The sequence below is a fragment of the Dasypus novemcinctus genome, chromosome 18 (assembly GCF_030445035.2).
Source record: "Dasypus novemcinctus isolate mDasNov1 chromosome 18, mDasNov1.1.hap2, whole genome shotgun sequence".
Classification (NCBI taxonomy): Eukaryota; Metazoa; Chordata; class Mammalia; order Cingulata; family Dasypodidae; genus Dasypus; species Dasypus novemcinctus.
This window is the reverse complement of record NC_080690.1, coordinates 8,965,005-8,990,674: the sequence shown is the minus strand read 5'-3', so window position 1 is coordinate 8,990,674 and position 25,670 is coordinate 8,965,005. Positions and strand designations below refer to the sequence as shown.

Below are 25,670 nucleotides of genomic sequence, written 5' to 3'. Positions count from 1 at the left end.
CACAGATGTCCAGGCAGTGTTCTGTTGGTGGTCAAAGCTCTCTTGATTGCAGACTCTAGATGTATTGTGAAGGACTCTCTGAGATGATGCAATTAACCTTTGCATCTTCACACAGACATTAGTCTCCTTAATGAAGCAAAACCAAAGGATGCTTCCTGGCTTCATTTCAAAGTGATGCCTCAGCCCACACTGGGGAAAGGAAAGGTGCCCCTAAGCTACTAATCATTTCCATGTTTCTGAAAACCCCCGAAGACCTGTCCCTATTTAGAAAAATTGTGCCTGGGATTTTATGATACAGTACATATGGAAGTGACTCCTATCATACGTTTATCTACTTTCATGGCTATGTGAACTCTGTGTCTCAGTTTCCTTATCTACAAATTAAGGAGAGAATTCTCCTCTTCCAGAAGTTATGATGATTTAATGAGATAAGGAATAAACTTCTTACCTAAAGGGCCTAGAGTGCATTTTGCTACCTGGTACCGCCCAATAAGTGATAGGTAGCTCTTACCAGTTTTCAGACTTCTTTACCCTGCTCTCCTTTCCAACTTTCTTACTTCATAACAACTCATGGCATTTCAGAACGTAGAGCACTAGATTTTAAAGAACAGAATTAATAGGACTGTGTGGCCAGAAGAAGGAAGAATTAAGGCAGGTGAGCGTGTTGGCTTCCATAAATCATGTAGATTTTAATTGGAAGCCATGGTGTTTTCCATGGTTGGAAGACAAGAGCACGGAGGCAGTTCATTACTTTGATATGTCAGTCCTGATCAGGTAGGATTGAAAACTTGAGAAGAGGGCCAGCAGAGACTGATCATCCATTACTTAGACTTAAGTAAATCAATTAGCTGTTGATGATGGCTCATGAGGACTCTATATCATGCTGTGCTCATAAGCAGGATTATTGGGGGAAGTAGAACAGCTAAAAGGAGTTTGAAGTGATTGTCCCCAGTGAAACACAATGCTCCAGCTCTTTCTTGCATTTCTACTGAGAGAGGAAATAGGAAATAAAACAATCAAAGAATTAATACTCCACCAGTCCATGTTTGTGGAAGTCTTTGGGGGAAAGAAGTGAGGGTCTATCTGGCTGCTTTATCCCAAGTCTCCTGGCTCCATCATAAGTGGAATTTATAGTTGACTCAATGAGTGATGAAACCTTAGCCATTCTGATTTTTGCCCTCCTAGCAGTGTAACTTCTCACCAACTTCTCTAACCTTCCCCCTTATTCATTCATCTTCTCTCTTGAGGAGATCAGCAGCCCCCGGGTCAACATCTTAGCACTCGTATTGGATTGTTTTCAATCATCTCATGACCTGTGAATTGCCTGGGTTAGAAGTTGCAGGCAGCAGTGGTGAACAGTTTATGTAAGAAGCAAAGGCATAAGGAAAATCCTTCACGTGCTATTTGTTGAAATTGTAGGCCATGAACTTGGTGTGATTCTAAAATGAGAATGTGATATAATGGTGAGTCAGATGCACATACCATGGTCACCACTCTCTATTAATCTCTTGGGGTGACCCATTCCACTGGAATAAAGGTTTTTTCCCCCCAGCTTACTTTGTTGTTCTATTTCCAAGCTGCCTAATGACAAAGTTTGAGAGTTGGCTTTAATTTCATTTTGTAGGAGCATGGTCAGGGCTTCCAGTAAATTAAATATCCTTAGAGTCTTATTAATCTGTTAAAATCTTTACTAATGTCTAGCCAGTTTTAATGTATAGCTAATTGCACACACATCTGTGTAGTTAGAAGCCCTCATAGACAAGTTATCCAACTGGCTTGAAAAAACAAAAGCCTTTATTTTTTCAACTGTACATCTTCAAGGCAGACGGGTTATATTTATATAATAAAGTGGTTGTCTGACTAGCTATATAACAACTCAGGTGTTTTTAAATAAGTAGAAAATATGTAGCACAGAAACTTAATTCTGCTCCTGGAGCAGGTTGATAAATCTAGCCAAATACCTTTATTTTTTACAGTATATTAAGAGAACATTTTTATTTAGTACAGTCATAGATCTTCACATTATTGGGAAGTGTGCTCTTGTATTGCTTTTTTGTCTTCAGAATTGCCTTAGGAAGACATCCTTCTGCTGGGAGTTATGTCGATGTTATTCTAGAGGAGAAAATTGTGCCTAAACTTGGTAGGAATTAGTTGAGGGCTCTAGAAAGATGTCTTTATGCCCACCATCACCAAAGGTTCTGCCTGCTGAAGAGGAGTTTTTACTTTTAAAAGAGTGTCCAAGGTTTTTGAAACTGATTGGTGAATACACGACTCACCAAACTGTGTTCCCTAGCTTTGTGCACTTTTCAGAATTTCTATAATCAGTTGTCCTTTAAAAGGAATTTACAATAAAAGGGAAAAAGGATAACCAAGGGAAAACTATTAAAATGCTTTTCACATGGACACATTAACACTCACTGTGTCCCCGAATGTGTGCTAAGGTGGCTAGAGTGGAAACAAGCTCTGTCCTCAAAATCATTCTCCAACTGAAAAGACAAGTACGATTGCTAGAGACCTGGACACCAGCAAGCGGCAAGGGGTTGAAGGGTGACAAGCAAATTGCTCTGGGAACCTAGGAGGAAGGGCATTTCATAGAGGAGACGGTCATTGAGTGGGCACAAAAGAATGAAAGTGGCTTTAAAATTCCAAGGAAGATACATTGTGCACAGAACAGTATAAATACAAACCGAGAAGGCTGGGCTTAGTGTTCCCGGCCCCCTGCCAAGAGTGGTCTGCGGTGACTCAGTGGGGCTCGGTGGGGAAGGCACATTATGACTACAGCATTAAATCTCAGGTTGAGACAGCTGAATTTTAACTTGGAGAATCAGAAACTCATTCAAGGGGTGGGGTAAAGGGAAGATTGTACTCGCACATTTATGAGATTAATGCTGGTGGCAATGGGAAGGATGGATTGAAGAAGGTAAACATTGCAATTCCACGACCCCCGTGAAACACACACCTTTACTTCAAAATACCTATCTCGGTTTAACTCATTCTGGTGGTTAAATAGCTATTGTCTGCCATGCACCTAGAGAGCAGGGGCCGTGACTACGTTGTTCATTTTGGATTGAGCGTGTGTGTGTGTGTGTGTGAAAGAGAGAGGGAGCCCACAATAACAAGAGGACTGCCTGACCTCCTCCAGCGCTGCCTCTCGGCATTTAGGGTCTACACATCTGAGAAACTGCAGACTTCCCTCTTCTGCTTAAGAAGAACCTTGGGACTAAGAAGACAAAGTAAAACCACTCTGTCTGGCAAAGCTTGGCCAGTTGGGAGAGTGAGGAGGTGCTTTCCCCCATCTGCCTCTTTAAACAAATAAAATGTTTCTGAGATACAGAAATGCTGAAAGAAAGAACAGAACCGCTATAACTCATACTGATCGCAGAGTTTAAAACTGAATTTTATCCAGAAGTTAGCTCATTAGCTAGAGTGCCTTCAGCGATTTCAGAGCAAGGCAGGGAGCAGGCACGCAGTGGGGTGGCAGCGTTTCAGAGAGGGTGCGCTGTCTGCGGCACACAGAGAAATATTTAGACAAATTCAAGACACTAATTGGGTGGGATGATGTAGATCCTGTTGCAATGTCGCTGTTGCCAGAATCCCAAATTCTACTCACTTTGATTTAAAACAGTTTGCATGGTCTGCCCAAACCTAGCTGAGAATCGGAGCCTGGCGTACAATCTGAGGATGACGGGAAGGACGGGATAGGCGAGCGAGAGGGAGTCAGAATGAATAAGGCACGTGGGATGAGGCAAAGAGGGTCGAGGGAAGGACAGCCCATTTGAGACTCCCATCAGGGGACCAGGTCGAGCTGATGGTGCCCTGTTGCCACAGTAACACAGGCTCTGCTTTCCAGCCCATCCCTCATACTGTGGACCACACATTCTGAAGGTCACAGAGCCCCGGGACCTCTTCCTCATCCTCACCTGGGCCTACGCTGCATGTTGACATCTGTCCAAGGAACTGGCCTGAGCTAAGGCCTGAGTCAAGGAAAGAGTCACTAACATCAAGTTGATGCTTCCAAGTAGAATCAGAGCTTTCAGAGCCATCCTCAGAGCTATCCTCTGAGATTTCTCTCACGTTGCACAATGATGAAACGGAGGCAGGTCAGTGCTGGAGCTGGAATTTGAACTAGGGCTGACTCAGATGTGTGTTCTTTTATGTAATATTGGGATGCTCCCCACATACAGGGGCCTTGGACCCAAAGCCTGTCGGTCAGTCCGTTAAACATATGTTGAGTGGCAACTAAAGGCCAGGCACTATGTCAGACCCTAGGGGAAATGGTGTGTATACTTAGACGGGGTTTCTGTTTGCATGGAGCATACAGTCTGGCAGGGGGCAGAGACATTCCTCAAATGAGGAACAATACCACCGGAAGAAAAAACTGAAGCCTACACTGGAGGAAAAGATACATCATCCACTAGATGTTATCACAAAGAAACTTAACCTAGCCTGGAGACATTCACTACACACCTGTGACATCTCAAACCCATTGCCAACGTGGAAAGTGCAGAGAAAACACAATGCCAAGTGTGGAGTCCAGAAGCTTGCTGCCTAGACCAGGGGTTCTTAACCTTTTTTGATCTTTGGACCCCTTTGCCAGTGAAATGAATACCACTGTAAATGATTTATTGCATACATTCATAAGTGAAGGAAATGCTAGATCTCAGTTAGAGGTCAGAGAGAATAAAGGTAAGTTGATTTTTTTCAGTTCAAACTCATAGACCCCCTGAAATCTTTCCATGGATCCCTGGTTAAGAAGCCCTGGTCTAGACTGAAGAGAAGCCACACAGCAAGCATCAGAGCATGCCCTATGCCAGCCTGGTGGAGACGAGAGTGGATAGGTCAGCAACGTGGAGATACAGCTCAGAGAAAGGCTTCTGGAGACTGTTTCCTTAGAAAGGGCCTGCAGAGGTGACATTCCTCAGGCCCACTTGGCAATATGCCTTCAATGCAGTCCACCAAGGGGCAGAGGACTGGAATAGGAGATCCTGAGAATAAAGAGGGTCTCTGCGTTGACAGCCATGCTATTGTAGTAGGTTCACGGAAGTTTGGAGTTACTTTCCATTGCCATGGGCCAGTTGTGTGTTTATAAATCAGTGTGTAGAGCTATCTCCCTCCGTTTGTTAAAATTTTAAATGCTGCAATTAAAAGAGAGTTTCCATCCAGACAAGATTTGAAATCTGAATTGTTGTCTTCATTCACTAAGACAGGATTGAGATTCAGCCCCACGTCCCTCCCTGTGTCCTGGAGGCCACCAGGAAGCAGTAACTCTTGGTGTGGATGACAAAGGCCCTCAGATTTTAGTCAGGACAGCCAGCCATGTTGTGTGGCAAGAGTCAAGGTTAAGAACTCCTTGGAAGGAGTTTATTTTACCCAAAAAAGCAAGGGGTCGATGGTCTCCCAAATGAAACAGATAAAGCAAACAGAGGGTTCTTGTCAGAAACGAATGCTGTGTTGCTCCCTACTGAAAAGCACACAGATGTTATCAGTCAGAGTCTAGTTGGGCCCCAAATGAGGCCCTGAGAAGTAATATTAACCAGACACTTGGCAGATGGTTTATTTATCTCCCACTAAATTCAATAACGAGACCCATATATAAATAAAGGAAAATAATGTGACTGTGGGTCATTTATCATCAAATAGAAAGCCATGGTTGCCCTTATCTCTTCAATGATGTTCTATTTCCAACTGGTAATGAATTACAGGGTTGCCCCATCCTTACCCTGCTTCAGGCTCCTGGAGCCATGCCAGATGCCAAAGCTCACACTCCGTGTTCCAGAGACACAGCAGCAGCCATCTGGGACCAAGCCCTCTGCCTTACGTTCCTGTGTGGGCAGCTCCATGCTGAAGTCTGGAATGCCACCACCCCCCACTCTGCTTGGGAGAAAAAGACATTATTTCTAAGGAGTATTTCTTCCTTTTAGGTGCCTCTGAGGGAATCTTGGTTAAGGGCTCATTAATTATACATTTTACTCATTATTTCCAGGCATCCCATCTTCCTTTTGGCCATTTATTAAAGAAGTAAGCTCACCTTGGCTTCAGAGGAGTGGATGGGATAGCAAAACTGGGAATTTAAGGGAGTTTTAAATCTAATTTCAAAACACTACTTGGTTTGGTCATGGTGTTCATTTTATTGGTGGTGGTGATGATGATGATAGGTCTATTTACTGATACTCATCACATACCAAGCATCATTTTGAGCATTTCATATGTATCATTTCATTTAGTTCCTCCCCCCAACCGAAATGTGGGTATTACTTTTATTTTTACCTCACAGAGTAGGAAACGAAAGCATAAAAGGGTGAGTCCCTCGCCCACTGTCACAAAGTGGATTAGTGCAGAACCAGGGGTCTGACTCCATCACCTCTCCTGACTTGGACAAACGTGGGGCATACCTTCTAATTGATTTGCAAAGAGGAAGAGGAAGATGGGAAGGGAGGCCAAAACCACTGACTGGTGTCTTGAAGAGCAGCACGAAGCATGTGGACTTACACAGCCAAGTCCATACTTACATTGTCAAGAGGGAGGGGACATGCTTAAGTTGGAACATGCTTAAATTGGGACCCAAGTTTCTGACAGCATTACAGAAAACAGGCTGGAGGACTGAAGCAAGGGCAGGGAGTTCCTAATGTGGTTGGACCTTTGAGTAATTGAAGCAGGAGAGAATGAAGACTTTAAAAAAGGTGATGGCCATGGGGATAGAGAAGCAGGACACAAGTTGAGACCCTGATTACATACATGAATTGGCCAGGCCACAGAGGCCCAGCCCTGAGTCCCCTACCTTAGAAACACCTGTCATTAATCTATTGAGAAAGTATACCCAGCATGGTCCCCAAGGGTATTTGGGTCCTTTCTCAACCCTTTCTGACATTCTCAGGTAAAGGGAGGGCCATCTTGAGTTATGAATTTCACTGATGGATTAGCTACCAATTGGGCTATATATACTTATCTCTCCTGGGCACTGTCGAACCTGTACTTACCACCTGGTTGAGATGGATTAGAATACAGGTAGATGGATATCTGACCCAAGTAGGGTTAAAGTCCCTTCCATGGAAATAAAGAAGAGATTGTAAGAGACCCCAGCTCCAGAGTGGACCTGTGAGTGGGTAATTTTAGTCATGTACACTGAAAAACAAAGGAAATTCATCTACACCAAGAAAGAAGAATGAACTTGATATATAGAGAGGAACAAAGACAGGAGATAGAGGGCCCTGTGGTAACATGTCAATTCAAATCTAGTCCTGCTGGTGGCTTCTTCCCTACCCTTGAGTCCCAGACATAACACATTGCCTTATAAAGCAAATTATCCCCTCCCCAGTTCTGCCAGTTAAAGCAGATTTCTACCGCTTAGAACCAAAAAGACTCATAACTAAGGAGACCCCAGTGATTAACAAGCTCTACAGGGTCATTGAGACCCTCATGATTTCCTTCTCCAGCTTTCTCAGGGTCTCACCAATTAATCATCCTTCCATAAATGGAAAGGAAGGAATAAGAATGAGTGTGTCCTCTAGGATAGGAAAGGAAATGGCAAGTTCTATGGGCAAAGTTATAGGGAATGTTCATTTATAGAGCATCTATTATACTCAGGCATGGTGTTAAATACAAGTACTAGGTCAGAATTTAAAATGTGATGGACTATAAATGGAATAATTAGAAAGGATAAGTGGGTTAGTTACTTGTGTTTGGGTGGACTAATCTAAGAATTCCCAGTCTCTCAAAAAAGTCCAGTCCATGAAAGAAAAAGTCATCTGGTCCATCTCTGGGCTATGCCATTGTGGTTGTGCCTACTGGATACTGCTGGCTGAACTGATGAACAGACAACGAGAACTCAGCACCTCTCAGGGACATAGAGTCTTCCAGAATACAACACGTCCTACTTTTCATTGGCAGCTTGTTCATCCTGCCTAGAGTGCTGGGAGTTTTGACTCTTATTGATTGCTGAGCTAGGAACCCTCTTCTTTTACACACTTCTGAGTGGCAGGAGGTGCAACTAAATTTTGCTTTGATTTTTGAATATCCGTTGAGTCTCTTTCTTTGTGTAAAGGCCCACTCGGAGACAAAACAACTGCTCACAGCTCCACCTTCCTATCCAGCAAACTCATCACTGCATTTATATAAGCAAGAAATATTCTATTAATGGTTCTTCCCCCAGCACGGGCAAGCTGATCTTTATACATACAGTTTCTCATTTGATACCAGACTTTCCCAACAGCTGCTCCTTGTCTTAATATTTCAACAACACATGGTTTCAAAAGACCATGTCATAGACCCCATGAAAATAATAGGGAAAAATAGAGTGTAATTTATCCTGACCTAGAGATAAAGATATTGGAAATGTTCATAATTCAGCTGTCACTTGGGCTAAGTAGAATGACCTTACTGTTGTTCTGGGTTCCATGAAGCTTATGCTCTAGCATCTAATTGACACTGACAAGCAAAGAGAATGGCCTTGAGGAGTTGAGGCATCTCCATGATGCAGACAACCCTCTGAGATTCTAACCACTAGCTTTTGTTACCCCACAGTTGGGATGAGGGTGTCATTTAATATCTAGAGATGGCCATTCCATAATAATTATAGCTAGCATCTCTTGAGCACTTATTGTGTGCTCAGCAACTGCAGTTAAGGGCTTTATGCAGATTGTCTGATATGTCACAATCCTGATGGGTTAATTTACCATTTTACAGATGAGGAAACTGAAGCACAGAGAGATTAACTAAAGTTTGTTCCAATTACTCAGGTAGTGTGTATGACTTCAATCCAAACAGCCTAACTTCAGAACCTGTTCCCTTAACCCTACGTCCTATTTTCTGGAGATTCACCATTCGTGCCTGGATAAAGGAGCTAAGCAAAAGGAACTGGTATTAGAACAGTTATTTCGTGCCAGACACTACACCATGTGCTTATCAATTTACATATACAATTTTGCTTAATTGCCAAAATAATCCTGTGAAGTTCAGGAGTTGAATGTCTTGGACATGTGGCTAAAAATAAAAGGAGTCCTTATTCTTTTTCTTTTTTTTTTCACACAGCATGAGGTAGGGGATGAAATTTTTTTCCCATATGTGTACCCAGATTTTCCACAAAAATCAACTGACAATGTATGTGAGTTTATTTCTGGACATTATTTGTTCCATTGATCCAGTTGTCTATCCTTATACAAATAACACAGTTTTGATTATTATTACTGCATAGTAAGATAGTAAGACTTCAAATCAGAGAGTGACCACTCCCAACTTTATTTTTCTTTTTAAGATTGTTTTGGCTATCCAGGGTCCCTCATATTTCAGATAAATTTTTTTAAAAACTTGTCAATTTCTATTACAAAAGCCTATTGGACTTTTGATTGACATTGTTTAAAATATAGAGAACAATTTGAAGAGAATGGACATTTTGGCAATATTAAGTCTTTCAAACCAAGAACATAATATCTGTCCTCATTGCTTAGGTCTTCTTAAATTTCTCTCAGCAATTTTTTACGGTTTTCAGTATATGGATGCTGGGCATTTTTATTAATGTTATTCCTGTTTTTGATGCTATGGTAAATTTTACTTTTTAATTTCAGTTTTCAATTTTTAGCTGCTAGCATATAGAAATTGCATTACCTTTTATAAATTGACAGTGTAACTTGCAACCCTGGTAAATTCACTTATTAATTCTAATAATTGTCTTATAGATTGATTAGGAATTTCTGGGTAAACAATTATATTGTGTTCAAATAGAGACAATTTTACTTTTTCTTTCCAAGTAAAATTCCTATTTCTTTTCTTGCCTTATTGCACTGGCTAGAACTTCTAGTATAACACTAAATAGACTACTGGTAACAGTAGACATCCTTGCCTTGTTCCTGATCTTAGACAGAAGCATTTACTCTGTAGGGTTTTCATAAATGCCATTTATGTGATTGAGGAAGTTCCTTTCTATTTCTTATTTACTAAGTGTCTTTATTATGAATTAGTATGAATCAGTGTTGTACTTTGTCACATGCTTTTAATAAGCCTACTGAAATGACCATATATTTTTGTCTCTTTTATTTTGTTAATACAGTTATTTACATTGATTTTAAAAATTTAAACCAATTTCACATTCCTGAAATTGATCATGATTATCTCTCTTTTTATATATTGCTGGATTTGATTTGCTAATATTTTAGAAAAGAGCTATCTTCTTGAGGAATATTAGCCTATAATTTTCTTTCCTTGTAATGTTTTTATCAGATTTTGTTCTGAGTTATGTTGGCCTCAAAAAAGAAGATGCAGATGCTCCCTCCTCCTGTATTTTATGTCAGATTTATATTATTTCTTCCTTAAATGTTTCATAGAATTCACCAGTGAATCCATTCATACTTGGAGTATTCTTGAAAGGAAGATATTGAATTATGAATAGAAAATCTGTAATATATATTAGGCTGTTCAGATTTTCTATTTCTTTTTTAAAGTTGTATTGAATTTTATTGTTATAACACTCATAATTCCTTTTACCACCCTCTTTCATTCCCAAAATTGTTAATTTGTGGTTTCTGTTTTTCTAGAGTAGTCATATGAGGGGTGACTTTTGACTTTGTTGATTTTCTTTTTTTTTTTTTTTGTCTTTTTGCCATTGATTTTTGCTTCCTTCTACTTAATTTGGGTTTCTTTTTAAAAAATATATTCTTATTACAGAAGTTGTGAACTTACCAAACAATGTGTAGAATTCCCATACAACAACCATTCATCAACACACCACATCATTGTGGAACATTTGTTACAGACTATGAGATAATAACATTAGACTATAACCTCTAACTATGGTCCATAGCATACATCTGGCATATTTTTTCTATACCTCCCATTAACACAGTATATCTTTAGCATTGATGCAAGAATATTACAGTACTGTTGTTAACTTTAAACTACAGGTTACATTAATTGTGTTTTCCCATGTTTTTCCACATTCACTACCCTGCAATAGAGACGTACATCCTTTCTAGTTGACAGGACATTCTTGCATTTGTACTATTGAATTTGGGTTTCATTTTATCTTTCCTTTCTAGGTTTTTAAGGTGGAAAAAGATAATTGAGTTTTAAACATTTCTCTTTTAATATAAACAATTAAAACAGTAAATGTCAGTGTGACACTGCTCTAGCCAGATCCCAAAATTGGATATGTGTGTTTTATCAGTCAGTTCAAAATATTTTCTAACTTCTTTCGTTATTCCTTACTTGAACTTTACTATGCAGAATTGCAATGCTTGTTTTCTGAGTATTAGCTATCTTACTGAAATTTAATTCTGTTGCGATCAGAGAATGTACAGCAAAAAGTTTAAATCTTTTGAAATTTATTAAGACTTATTTTATCACCCAGCAGATGGTCTAAATGTGTACTTGAAAAGAATGTATATTATGTATATTCTTGCTGCTGTTGTTAGATTATTAATAGTCTTGTGCAAAATCTTCTATATTCTTACTGATTTTTGGTCTGTCTAATCAATTACTATGAAAAAGTTGTTGACATTGCCAACTCAGATTGTGGATTTTCTATTTCTCCCTTATTGTCAGCTTTTTCGTCAATTTTTATCTTCCTGTATTCTGAAGTACTACTATTAGATGCTTATACCTTTAGGAATGTTATGCTATTCTAATGAGTTAACATTCTTCTTATTATGAAATAAACAGCTTTATCTCTGGTAATATTCCTGATACTGGTTAGTATTTGATCTGATAGCAAAATAGCCACAAGAACTTCCTTAGTTTAAGATTTGCATGGTCACATTTTCTTCAATCACTAATCACAATAGTTCATGAATAGAATATCAGTAAGTCCACTCTAATCCATACTCTATTCCTCCATGGTGGCTGCTGGGGGTAGGGAGTGGGAGGAAGAGATGTGATGTGGGGGCATTTTCGGGGGTTGGAGTTGTCCTGGGTAGTGCTGCAGGGACAGTTACCAGTCATTGTATGTCCTCCCATGGCCCACTGGGTGGACTGTGGGAGAGTGTGGGCTATGGTGCAGACCATTGACCATGAAGCGCAGCGGTGCTCAGAGATGTATTCACCAAATGCAACAAATGTCTCATGATGATGGAGGAGGTTGTTGTTATGGGGGGAGGAGTGGAGTGAGGGGGGTGGGGGGTATATGGGGACCTCATATTTTTTTAATGTAATATTAAAGAAAAAACAAAGACAAAGGAAAGATTTGTATGGTATGACTTTTTCTGTTTATTTTTTTACTTCTGTGTCTTCATATTTATATTACGTTTCTCACAGATAGCATATAGTTGATTTTTGTTTTAATGAGTCTGACAATCACCACAAATTCTATGTCCACCCGTAGCCCCAAATTCTGGCCTCTGCCTGCTCAGCTCTCTGAGAGCCCCATGCTCTGCTTGGGCATGCCAGTGCAAAGAGAGCTTTCAGGCAGCACGCTGGATGAGCAGGGGCTTCACCTAAAGAGCATCCCTTCCTTCAAGGAAGCACTTCTGCACTGCCTGTTGTCAAATTCCTGGAAACCATCATCTTATTTTTTAAATTTTTATACTCATGAATAGCAGGAAAGCAAGTCCAGTACCAGTTAATCCATCATACCCAGAAGAAGTTCAAAGGAATAGGTAATTAAATATTTAATTACATGAGATTTAATTGTATATTTCTAGAAGACACTACTTTTGTTCACATATTATATGTTCACTATAGAAAATTTAGAAAATATAGGGAAAAATGACCCAAGAAATCTAAAATCTAAAGGAAAATGAAGGCATCCAACGTCTTAGAGCAACAGAACTTCCTATAATTCAGAGCTCACATTGCCAACATTTTGTCTGTTTTCTTCTGGATACTCACACACACACACACGTTTTTTACATAAATCTTATGATACTGTATATACAAATGTTTATCTTGCTCTTTTTGTAACTTAACATTATAAGAGGCAAATTTTCCATGTCATTAAATGTCTTTTGCAAACGTGATTTTTTATGGCCACATATGTTCCATCACTTCTATTTAACATAATTTATTTATCCATTCTCCCATTTTTGGCATGCATTCCATTCCCAGATTTTTGCTATTTATAAATAATGTTGCAATGAACATATTTGTGCATAAATATTCATACGCATTTCTGACTTTTCCCCCATGAAGAAAAATGACTGAGTCAAAGGGTATGAACTTTGCTAAGACTCTCTATATATTCTGCCAAATTACTTTTTCCATGTTGATTGTATAAACTTAAACTCCCCCAGCACATTACATGAATGCTTATTTCTCTGTATTCTTGCCAAACCTGAACATTACCATTTTTAAAGCTCTGCTAATTTTATAGCTAAAATGGTTCTTTATTTGTACCCTAATTTGCTTTAATTTACTTTCTAGTTAGACTGAATATTTTTGCACATCGCTATTTGCAGTCCTTCTTCTGTGCCTGTCTTGCTTATATCTTTAGTCTCATTTGCTATTGAGAGTATAGTGATTTTTTTTAATGATTCATATATGGAAGATCTCTTATAAATTTTTTTAAACTCTTTGCCAGATGTTTTCTGATAATTTATATGGGAAGTTAAACATGTATAAAGAAAAATACATATACTCATATAATTACATACATGATATATTACATAAATATAGTTATATATATTATGTACATACACATGCACGCATGTGTGTGTAGAAGTTTCTTTTCTCAAGGAGCTAATGGTGGAATAGTACAGCAGAGAATGCCTGCAAATAACTGCAGTGACTACGAAAGAACACCCTAAGGGAATTCAAATGAACTGTTCGGGGTAGTCAGCTAAGAGAAGCAGGCAATACTGCATGGGATGTTGCTTTGTAGTTATGCCTTGAGATATGCATTATGTAATTTTGATGATGGCTCTCAAACTTTAAAGTGCATTAAAATCACCTGGAGGTCTTGTCAAAACAGACTGACAGACTGAGGCTGGGCCTGAGAAATTGTATTTCTAGCAAGTTCCTAGCTGGTACTGATGCTGCCAGTCCAAGGACCACACTTTGAGAATGAACTATATATCCTTTGACAATTAACTACACCAGTGCTTCTCCAACCTTAATGTTCAAACAAATTCCCTGGGGTTCTTGTTAAAATGCGTATTTTCATTTAGTACTTTTAAAGTAAGCCCTGAGATTCTGCATGTCTAACATGCCAAGCTGATGCGGCGGCTGCTATCCAAGACCATACTTTGAGAACCACTACATTGTTGGTTTCACAGTGAGTCCGGAGGTCATTTCAGAGGTTACACTTATGCACATCTCAGCAGGATCTCATTGACTGCCACAGTAAACAGTGCCTCAAGCAGCCAGGCTCCTGAGGGCTCTAGAGACATCTAGACACTATAAGCAGGGCAGACAAGCTCAGGAATTTGGCATCCTGTCAGGAGGCCTTACTTTGGAATTTATGCTCCCCAGTGTAAAAGAGTTAGACTCACAATTTCCCTACACAAGGTTCTTCTGCCCCTTTTATTTGAACCTATAATTTGCACTATAATCATTAAATATATGTCCCAGAGACTTAAATCTTTGGTCTGTTATATGCCGGTTGAGTCCTGAATCTCAGCAGAGTTGCAACACCTACTCTCCAGTTCACTGGACTCACCCAGAACAACTAAGATGATGATGATGGACAACACCCATCCCAAGGAACAGAGAGAGTCTGCAACTGCAAGCAAGACAGTCCCAGCCATCTGCCCCATGGGATCTAAGTCCCTCCCAATTAGTAACAGAGTGGGCATCACCATCCCCAAATCCTCAAGATGGGGAATGAACAGTGGACTAAAGTAAGACTTATTGTTATGCTACTACATACTTATCATTATTCTAGCTATGTAAGAATGTTTTTCATTGATATAAAGGCAATGGCAACCAGAGGTTCTGTGGGATGGGAGAAGGAAGAATAGATATACCATGGGGACATTTTTGGGACATTGGAATTGTCCTGCATGACACTGCAATGATAGAAATAGGTCATTATGAAGCCAGCTAGTAAGACAGGGAATCAATAGATGGATCTGGAACCTGGCAAGAAGTCCACGTGACCATCAATAACCCCAAGATGGCTACTAGAAGAACTCACACACACACACACACACACACACACACAAGATTCTGCCTTCCAGAACAAGATTTCCTCCAGAAGCCCTGGATATTCCCCAAAGAAAGACTTTATCATTGGGCCTTCATGGGGGATTGATTTGGGGGGGGGGGGGAGGAGCGATAATCAATCAAAACAGGGAACAGCTGGAACTTCTTCCCCGCTATTAGCAAAGGGGAGGAATAATTAACAGTTCAAAAAGCAGGCACAAGGCTTGAATTCACCCTCTCTCACCTTTGGACCCCAATTCTGGCTGCCTTCTCCCCTGCTTGAATCACTATGCAAGTAAACCTAGGGATTTGTAATCCATAATGGGGAATTGTGGTCTGTAAATCAGCCCTCTTTATCACTTTTCAGCCCCTTCCTCTTTACCTGGGACCCATGATCTGTTATTTTCTCCCATTTCTCTTCCCTCCCTACCTGAATAAATTACTGGCCTAACTCACCTAATGTGCTCTTGAAATTCATTTCTGCAGCATTGTCAAGAACCTACACAAAATCTGATAACAATTATATATTTTATCATAACCTTTAAAATTGTGCAGGGCAGAGTACAAACTATAAAGTAAATCACAGTCCACGGTTAGTAGCAATGCTTCAGTATGTGTTCATCAGTTGTAACAAATGTACCATACTAATGAAAGATGTTGTTAAAGTGGGAAAGTGTGGGAAGGGGAGCAGTGGGGCATATGGGAATCCCATGTAATTTTTACATTACAGTTATATAATCTAAAGCTTCTTTAAAAATAAAATAAATAAATAAATGAGAAAACGGGAAGAAAACATGAGGGGTGAAGAAGAAAAAGAATTCTAAGCAAAGAAACAGTCTGAACAAAAATTAGATTCTTCTGCAGTAGTAGTTACAGTCTTGTAGGGTCCTAAGATAACCAACAAAAAATAGCAATTTGGGAATACCTTTCCCCTCTCTAAATGACAAGAATCCACAGAGAGCACATAATGGGATTCTTCAAACTTATCCCAAAAGTGTGATATTGGATACCAGATTTATATAACACATTAATAAAATTACAGTATAACCCAAACTCAATAATTTTTGGCTACATTCAGGCTCAAACTAAACTAACTTTTTCACAACCACCCCTCATTTTTTAGTTTTTTCTTAACTTTGTTTTAAAATGAAGTTAACATCACTACTTTCAATATATAACTAGCGTTATTTGCCTTAAATTAAAATGTACCTTTAAAAGCAAAAAATACGGAAACAAAACCCTGTTCTTAAATTTTAACTAGATGTCATTGCCGGATGACGTTCCCAAGCCTGAAGTCTGTTTAATCTTTGTTAAGGGGAAAAATAAGGGAGGAGGGTCATTATTAGCAATCAGAAAGAGGTAGGATTGTCTGATAAAACAGAGTACACCCAGTTAAAGTTGAATTCCAAATAAACAACAAATACTTATTTAGTATATCTCCCATGCAGTATTTGAGATGTGCTTATACTAAAAATTTTGTTGTTGTTTATCTGAAATTCAACCTCTAGTGGGCATACTGGGTTTTTATTTGCTAAAGCTGGCAACCCTAGAAGGGGCTTAAAATTTCCACCAGCATCGCACCGAGTTTTCTCCTAGAAATCTTTAGGAATATTGAAAAAAAAAAAAAAACAAAAGGAAAGAATTGACTAGCATTATTTAATGTCCTGCCTATGTACCAACTAAACCAAATTATCACTAGTGGAAAGGAGTAAGAGTCCCTCCTTTTGCAAAACACTGCCTTAAGATGTGTGGAAAACAAAAGGAGAGGAAATTTTCAGACCATCTTAGACTCTGTAGCCAAGATTGGCATCTCTGCTTTTCAAGATAACAATTGATCTGACTTTTGCATACCAGACGAGAATCTAAATCCCTATGAGGACCATAAAAGGAGCTTCAGGCAAGAAGGAAATGAGAGATTAGTAGGCATGTACTCAAGCAATTAGCCTGACTAATGGGGAAAGTTTACATACAAATGGCTGGGCTTTCAAACAGTCTTTCTTTAAGATAATCATCAAATCCCTAGATGTAAATTGAGGTTAAGAGAAAATTCTAAAGTGTTCTGGCAGGCCAGTAAAATTTATTCCTTTCTGGGTTAATATTAATTCCTTAGATTCTTAATACCTGCTAATAAATACTTTCTCATAAACCATGTCATATGCTGCTGTGTCTTAGTGGCTGTTCCTCTCCAATTGGATACTAAGATAATTGTCTTAGATCTGTTTGTGTTTCCTCCACAAAATGTGACTAAAGGGAAAACATGGTGCCTAGTAAATTGGATGGGATGAGAGAAGATTACAATCTCTATCCAATCTCTAGGTATCCAGAATGTTGACTCTTTTTTATTCTTACAGGTCACAATCTAAATCGGGATGTCTTACCTCCTCTCTTGATTTTAACAGTCAGCAACCCTCTAATGGGATAGACTGGTCCTTGTCTATGCAAGAACTGAGAGAAGCCCAATAGATTACATTCCCATATATAAACAAAAAAAGAATGAGAAATAAAGAAAATGGTTCTTGGTAACAGCAATGCAGTGCACCAGTTTGTTTACACCTTTCAACATAGATGGATACGACATCATTCCCAATTTACAGGTGATAAATGAGGCAGTGAAAGCCTAAGTGATTTATCCCAGGTCTACTGTCTCCAAAGCCTGTACCACTAAATAAAATTACCCAGGAAAAGCAGTGCCTAACTCCAGGGTATTTCCAATGTCCAGACTTCTGGGCCACCCTCTCTTGGAGTATAGCTGAAGTCTAAACGCAAAGGCACCAGCTGCCTCAGTCATCTTACAGCGCAGTCATCAAGCAATCTTCTGATGCAATTTGGCTTCCCCTGGAACCATTCAAGAGCAGAAAGCTCAGCCAGTTGTGCCAACATGAACTAGCAGCCCACAGGGCAATGATGAGTCTGACCTGGCAGTAGTGAAGTCTAGAGCTTCAATCATGATGACTTCACCAAGGTGTTGTCAAAGTTGGCCTTATCTGCCAGTTTACTCAAGGTGTCCCTCCAACCATGGCTGCCTTGTGAACAGACAGGCATTCTCATTTTCTTGCTCTCATTCTCTTTTCTCCTCCTCACTCTCTCTCTGCAGTTCAGAAAAGCTGTGGAATGGACTCGTGGGTTGCAGAGCCTTCTTCTGTACCTGGCAGCTCCAAGCCTACCTTAGGCCATATTAATGTTTCTTTCCAGAAGGCATTCAGTGTGATATGAGCTTCTCAGTGCTCCTTCCCCCCACCCCTTCCTTTCAGATTCTGGAATATGACATATCTGTTGGTCCCAGGGTTCAAAGGCCATGAATATTCTATGTCTTTCTGAAGCCTTTATCCAGAAGAGGGCAGAGCAAATATCAAGGCATGTGTCCAAAATTTTCATCCATGTTAATTTTTGAAGCAACAAAATCAAGATTTTTTTTACCAGCCATTTCTATTTATCTATTTGTTCCATCGCTTTATAAAAATTGGCATTTAATTAAGAAATCAAGCAATACCTTATATTTATGGATGGCAGGATTACTAATTAAAAAATACTTTTTTTCTTTGGATCATCGGTCCTTTCTAAATTGCCTTCAATCACCAAGTATTCCACTTTATAATATTTTAAAGTATTTAAAAACATAAACTACTAATGAAAAGAAGCCCCAGGCAGCTTCTCACATTACATCTGGGCAACTGCTGACATTCTAGGTTCAAAAATTGAAACCAGCATGTCTACTTAGTCCGGCAGGAGAAGAGGCAGCCTTCATTCTGACGGACGGGCAGGAAAGAGGCGTTTACTCTTTGTCTGAGGGGACTGCTCTGAGATCCAATTGACCCCCAGCGGGTTCCACATGGAGACGGCTGCTGCATGAAGGGCAAATGGGTCAACTCCAAGGTCAGACCGAGTGATGACAAATCAGTGAGTTGCTCTGGGGAAGTAAAACCAGCAGCATGTCCCTCCCCTCAGGCCAGAATTTCCCTGGGTCCAGCAGGCCTGGCAGGAGGGCAAGGCCATGCCTGCCCTCGCATCAATCACTTCTCTCTCTCTCTCTCTCTCTCTCTCTCTCTTTGGACTGAGGCCTTATTTCAGGACTAACGCTGGGGACAGGAAGTCTCCAGGCTCCAAGGGATTTTCCTTTAAATCACCACAATAACAAACTCACCACAACACCCAGCTTTGGTTTGAAACAACAGCATGACAACAGCTCCCCCACCCCCCAACACCCCAATGCGCTGCTGGGAATTTTGCTAGGGGGGTTGCACAAACTATAATGTCTATAACAATATCTCGAACACAATAATGCCTAGTCTACAGATGGGGAAGCACATTCTTGGGTTGAATGACTCGCCAGGGTGACAGGGCTACAATGTGACTGAGCCACGATCCCCTCAGAATCTTGGTCTGTGTCTTTAAACACAATCCTGCCCTTTCTTCTGGTCTCTAGTTCTATGATCCTGGTAATTCCATCCCAGGAGAGTCTGAGCAGGAGTAGCTTTACACACACACACAAAAAAAACTCACTTAAAACTCTCCTTCAGTTTCGGCCCTTTATTTTCTCTTAACTCATTCCCTAATTTCCTGTAGGATCTTGGGCAAGTCTCTTCAATTCTTTGAGTTTTACTTTCTTGAGCAGTACAACCACAATCATTGCCTACTTCAGAAGATTTAAAAAGGGATTGAATATGCCCAGATGTGGCAGGCAGTACAATGGTGAGTGGTGAAGAGCCTGCTCCCCAGAAGTAGAAGGCTTACTCTGGGGTTCCACTCTGTGACCCTGAGCAAGTGACAGAACTGTGTCCTTGGGAGAGAATAAGAATACGGTATATACCTCAGAGAGTCACTGGAAGTTTTAAATAAGTTAATGCATGAAAACGAGCTTAAAACAGTACCTCGAGGACTCTGGATAGGTTAAATTACTATTATTTTGAACTAAATAAAATCACCTTAGCACAATAAACAGCCATGTTAGATGATCAAAGATTACTGCCCTATGCCCTTCAGTGGCTGAAAGATTAGACCACCATGTCCCAGGCCGTGTAACAGAATTCCACACCAAGCAGGCTGAAGGCCTCTAGCCTCTGGCGGAAGACTTCAGAGTCCCACAGCAACCCCTCCATCCTCCCAGACTCACCCCAGGAGGCTCAGCTGCCCTGAAGGCAGGGGCAGGGTGACCCCTGCTCTAGGAAATGCCCTGCAGAGGTAGGGGAGGCCCAGCCAGGGAGTCTGCCGTGGAGCCTGAGCTGCCCACAGAGTCACTTTCTCCCCGGGAGGGGCAAACGCCAAGAAACTACACAAAAAAAGCCATGTCCTTAGCCAGTCATTTTCTACTTTTGCTCAGCAATTATTTCAGCTATTTGGTGTTTAAATGAAAGTTCTCTCCATCCCTGCCTGGTGTCTTTCTGCTTCATGGGGCAGGGAAGCTTCCGCAGCATTTTCCCGCGTGATAGCCGAACCTTCAAAGGCACAGAGGCCGGTGGGGATGGAAGCGCGGCTGAGAGGAAGCAAAAGTTGCAGGTCCCTAGAGTTTCTGAGACTTTTTCAGGCAGTGGTTTAAAAAATGGAGACTGTGCAGCAGAATCACTGGGGAGGGAGGTTTAATAAAGGGGATGCTGGGGACCCCTCCCCTAGAGGGGCTCACTCAGGTGTGAGGTGGCGGCGGTGGCATGCTGGTAAATGCTTAGCAACCAGCTCTCTGGGAAAAAAGAAAGCCCTGTGTTGTGGTGCGTTCCTGCTGTAAATATTCCTGATGTGGCTGATTTCCAGCTACCAATTTGACATCACCGAACAGGGGGCTGGGAAGACGGGTGTGCACAGTCAGCTCTGGGAGCCGGTATTCACCCACTACAGGCCACCACGGGGGTCAGCCCAGGGCGGAACCCACATGTTAACTGGCCTCTCCTGGGTGACTTGGACATCGTGGACACGGACTCGGCTTTTCAGGAGGAGCAGAGATAGAGACATAGACAAAGCACTACAGTTTCAAGCCTAGACTCATGATTCCTTTGTATCTTAGGGGCTACAATTCAGTCTCCAAATGTTATGGACCACCACCACCATTTTGTCATATTCGTATATTTCTCTATTACTGATTACTTATTTTTAATCCAGTCACCGTTTTATCCTTTCACTTAATACTTCTTGTATAGGAAACTTAAATCACTACTTTAAGTTTACAACTATCACTATTTGCTTTATAAATAAAAAAGCAATTGTTTAAAAAATCATAACAAAACCTGTTATTAAATTCTAGTCAGCTATCATCACCTTTCTATAGTTTGTGAGCCTAAGGCTGCTTTCTCTTTGTTGACAAGAGGTAGAGGCATTACTGTCCTATTAGCACCAAAGGGTGGCCTTCTCAAGTTGATTGGGGAGGTTGAAAGTAGTTTAAAAGGGAATAACTTCCTTTCTCTCTCTGAGAATCAACATTATGCAAAGCAAGATTTGAGCACAACTTAAAAGCAATCCTCAGACCAGGGCAAGCTGAGTAACACTGAGCCTCAACTCTCTCATCTTAAAAATGGGGATAATCCAGGAGGAGGAGGAGGAAGGGGAGAGAGGAGGAGGAGGAGGAAGAGAAGAACTCTCCATTACTGACCTCTTAATAAACGACAGACTTAGGGCCACATCATCTCTAATTGGGCCTTCTTTTTTTACAGGTCAGGAAACTTAGGTTTGCAGAACTTAGTTTACTTGGCCTCAATCACTCGTTGACTGTGGAGGCAGGACTTAACTCTCGATCAGGCTGACTCTGGAGCCCATGTTCTTAACCATTAGGCTAAACTTTTCAGTGTGTTTCCTTTCCTTTCCTCTTAAGTCTGGAGAAGGATTACGTATTATTACATATGCAAAGCCTCTATTACATAGGCCAAGCTCCTGACCAGCCCCGCCTCCCACAGTAGACCTCCCAAGAGGGTAACTCCCATAGCCCAGAGGATGATGAGCCTGCAACAAGTTCAACTTCTCCAGAGCCCCATAGCTGATTCTTCCTTACAATTATACCCAAATGCAGAGGCCTCATTAGCAACCAAAAAAAAAAAAAGTCAGGACTCCCCTGCGACATGCCAGTTGGTATGTAATAAGGACTTCTCAGTGACTCCTGGACCTTTGTACCCCTCCAGGGCCCCTTCTAAGAGCTGAAATAAATGGAGACAATAAATGAAACAAATACCTTGGCTCCCAGTTGATAAGAAATGGTTTTCCTCCTCACTGACTTCTCAAGATAACAGCTTTGAACTTTGATAAGGTATTTCTTCCCAGCCAGGGGCAGTTCTGCAAGAAGAGATCAAGAGGAGTCATAGGCATCAAATTCTAGAATCAGAAAAGAGATGGATCACGGCTAAGACACTTCTGGTTTCCTGTCAGCCTCATCCTACTGCAAGAAAGTGAGCTGGAAGGAGCCTCCTAGCCCCTTGGACTTAAACTAAAAGTACTTGCTGATGATCTGTGTCCATCTCACCGACATTTGGTTCCTGATATTAATAATAAAATCTGCTCAGGCTTTCAAGATCAATAGCTGAGGTTGAATGGCTGAAAGGTGGGCGCACCACTACTTTCTGTGTGCACAGCAGTTTCACAGTATCTCACTCCTGCATATCGACCCTCTGAGCTAATTATTAATTTTTACTTTCATCTTGTAAATAAGGAAACTGAGGCTCAGAGAGATTAAATAATTTACTTACAGCCATGTGACCAGTAAGTGGAAAAGCCAAAATTCAAACTCAGATCCCTCATTTCATATCTAATGCACTTTCCACCATACCACTCTATCACCATATGTATGTGTGTTTGGCCATAGTCTAGTTATGAAATCCCATTACAACTATCCCACTCCATAATTTCTTTGAATCCAAAGAATGCACATATCCCCAATCTCAAAGATTTAGACTGCCAAATGTATTCATGTAGATAAGTCAAATAATCCCTGGACTTTGCTCCCAAGATTCACAGCTATGATTTACTGAAATTTTCTTGGGAACCTTTCCAAGGTTGATGATTCTCTTTGTGAGTTCAATAGCTCAACCAGCCAGCTAAAGTTTGCAACCAATCAGTGGTCATTATTGTAGAACTCTGAACTCAAGTCATTCAGAACTCAATTTGTAGCACGAACTACTGCTATGTCATTCTTAACACTACTCTTTCCCACTGAGCCCCGTGTTAGTTTCAGAACTCTTCTCAACAATGAACTATAGAAGCTGCTCCCAAATGAGTATCCTAGATACATGAGAATGAGCCCATATTCCCTCATAGACAGCATAGACTTCCTCCAAGGCTAAAACTATGTCTCCTCATCTCTCTGTCCTGGTGCTGGCATGGATTTGTCCAGAAAAACCAAAAAGGGATTTCACTACAAGGTTACCCAAGGCCTAAAAATGTCTATTTTCTGCACTTTTTCCAAACCCACATTGATACAAGAAAACAATATCCATGTAGAACACTAAATTGGGATATTAGCTAATCAGGTTGTCTGATTGTAAGAAATGAGTAGGTATCTGGAGATCAGATGACTAGAAATAGTAAACACATAGTATAGAACCCTTTACCCCTTTTCCAAAAAGATAAGTGGCATTGACACTTTTCAGAATCCAGGATCCCAAGAAATAAAATTTCTGTTCCTCAACTGTACTAGTTATCTAGTAGTATATAACAAACTATCCCAAAGTTTAGTGACTTAAAAAAGTTATTTTTTTCATAATTTTGTGGATTGAGAATTCAAGACAAGATGAGCTGGATGCTTCATCTCTGGTCCACGTGATACACACCAGAACACAGTGGCTGGAGGGTCCACTTCTAGAGAAACCTCTTCACTCCCACAGCTGGAGCCTGGGCTGGCGTGACTGGCCATGGGGCTGGCTGACCTGGAGTTCAGCCAGGGCTGTTAAACAGACCACCTGCACATCTCTCTCCTTGTGGTTTGGCAACGGGGTTCTCAGAGGGAGCATCCCAACAGCAAGCGTTCTAAGAGGTCTAGCAGAAGCCATAAGGCTTCTTAGGACCTGGCCTTGGATATTTCTGAGTGTCACTTTTACTGGTCAAGCAAGTCACTAAGGCCAACTCACATTCAAGGGGAGGGGAACTAGACCTCTCAGTGGGAGGAATAGCAAAATATCTTCAATCTAGCCAAACACATCCAAGAGTTTTAGGACCAAGGCCATTAAACTAAAGGAGAGAAGGAAGTGACCTGAAGGTCTTTCAAACTAGAACCTGTGTGCGTTTTAAAGTTTCTAAGTGAGTTTTGGTCCATTGCTTTAGCAATCGCACAAAAGGATAACTGGAAGGTCTATTGAGAAATTTCCCAAGAGATGGGAAGACCTCAGTCACCTCAATTCTACTGAGAGGCAGAATTGCGCCCCAAACAACCACAGGGTTTCCCTTTTCCTTCCAATTCCTTTGTTGGAAGACCCAGGGGACGGTCTGATGGTAATCTGCTCAGCACCCACCCATGAAGCCCTGGACAGAAGGTGGGCTTCATAGGAGCCATTCGCAGGCAGCTCAACTAGAGGAATCTGGCCACAACAGGGGCCTTAAAAATGGAGCACATTCACACGCTGCTCGACAATTCTTTTAAAAATATGCCCGATTAAGAGTGCACTGTAAACATACCAGAAGACATCGCCATGTGTTTAAGCATTATAAAGCTCTGGGAGATGTCCTTAAAATGCAGCCTGAAAAAATAAAACATATGGACAATATGTGCAAATTTCCTACCAATATTGAGCATGGCAAATGGAGATTTCCGAGCTCTTGCAGGCTCTCTAACAACACCATGTAAATGCAGGATCAGTGAATGCAAGACCCCTCCCTCTACTTGGCAACTCCCTTTTGATTGTCCTAAAGGGTCTTTTGCACAAATGAATATCATTCAAAATACACCACAGCCAGGGCCTTCCTTCTTTCAGCAGCGCAGAATGAAGAGCACGTCTGGATTGTCGAGCACCCCCATGCGTGGATGCAGCACGGTGCTCTTGTGATGTGGGGCCTCGGAGGCCAGGAGGCCCGCCCTTGCCCTGCCACAGGCAGTGAAAGGAGAGGATGCTGGGTCAGCATGGACACCGAAACAAAGGGGAAGGGGGCTGATAAACCATGCCCTTGAAACAGAGTCAGATCAGAGGTGATGCGTGGGCCACCGGGAAAGCTCCAGGCTTTGGCAGAAACAGCGCACCGCGCTGACAGGTTGAAAGGCTGAGCAGTGTTGACAACAGCAAGTCGTCTTCTCCCTCTGACCTATGCCCCCTGCCCTCCTGCCCCACAGCCACGTCCCTTTTCAGGCCTGTTCCTCAGACTTCCAAAGGTTTGAAGTAAAATTAACAACATCGACAAAATGCATGACAGCACTTAGCAGCTCCAACTCAGTATCCAATGGCATCAAATGACAGGAGAAGAAAATGATTTTTTCTCATATTTCAGGACGCTGAATCCTAATTGTCCCCAGTGTTTCCTACCAGAAATCACTGAAGTAAAAGACAAATACTATAATTCAGCAATCACTTCAGAATGTTTTCCTCTTATCTTATTCTTTCTCCCCCCCCCTTCATACCTTCCTTCTTCCTTCCTTCCCTTTTTAAGGAAAATCTTTATTATGATCTTGTACCAAGTCAGCCCTGGATCAAAGGCTAAGCCCCTTCAGACAG

General features: G+C 41.1%; 1 long non-coding RNA gene across 4 annotated transcripts in view; it reads right to left on the bottom strand.

The window, feature by feature from the left end:
* Nucleotides 1-22,579, bottom strand: part of LOC101440924 (uncharacterized) — a 51,893-nt gene extending 29,314 nt beyond the window's left edge. For 3 of the 4 annotated variants that reach the window (XR_011646448.1, XR_001117620.3, XR_002794036.3), the window contains exon 1: nt 22,211-22,573. This is a non-coding gene — a long non-coding RNA (uncharacterized lncRNA). Of the gene's footprint in view, nt 1-22,210 lie in introns of all 4 variants that reach the window. The other variant, XR_011646447.1, reaches the window with a different exon arrangement.
* Between the last annotated feature and the right edge of the window lie 3,091 nt (nt 22,580-25,670).